Genomic DNA, 493 nt, shown 5'->3' on the forward strand with positions numbered 1-493 from the left:
TCGAAAAACTGTCCTTCTGGCACTAAACAAAGAGGTGTCAGTTTTCTTTACATTACAAAGAGGATACAAACAATGGTTTAATCAACATTCTAATGCAATTGTCTGGCCTAAAACCCAGCAGGTTTACATTTGAAGAAAGCACTGAAACACTGGAGTACATTAAGTTTGTTGTAACTTTTTAAAACTCAACAGTAGCTGACGCTACAGTACTTTAGCTTAGCCGTTAGCGACTTTAGCTTAGCAGCTAGCGATGGCTTCTCCTTCTCCCTCTCTCTCTCCTACTTTCTCCTGCTCGGTGTGTCAGATGTTCAGTTACTCCTCTGCCTCCTTTAGCGGTAATGGTACATGTAATAAGTGTAGTTTATTTATAGACATGGAGGCGAGGCTCAGTGATTTAGAAGTCCGGCTCCGCACCTTGGTAGATCAGTCTTTAGCTACTGTAGCTAGCCAGTCCCCGGTAGTCGGTGCGGAACGGCCTGAGTTAGCCTGTGGT

This window comes from Micropterus dolomieu, linkage group LG06, assembly GCF_021292245.1.
Source record: "Micropterus dolomieu isolate WLL.071019.BEF.003 ecotype Adirondacks linkage group LG06, ASM2129224v1, whole genome shotgun sequence".
Classification (NCBI taxonomy): Eukaryota; Metazoa; Chordata; class Actinopteri; order Centrarchiformes; family Centrarchidae; genus Micropterus; species Micropterus dolomieu.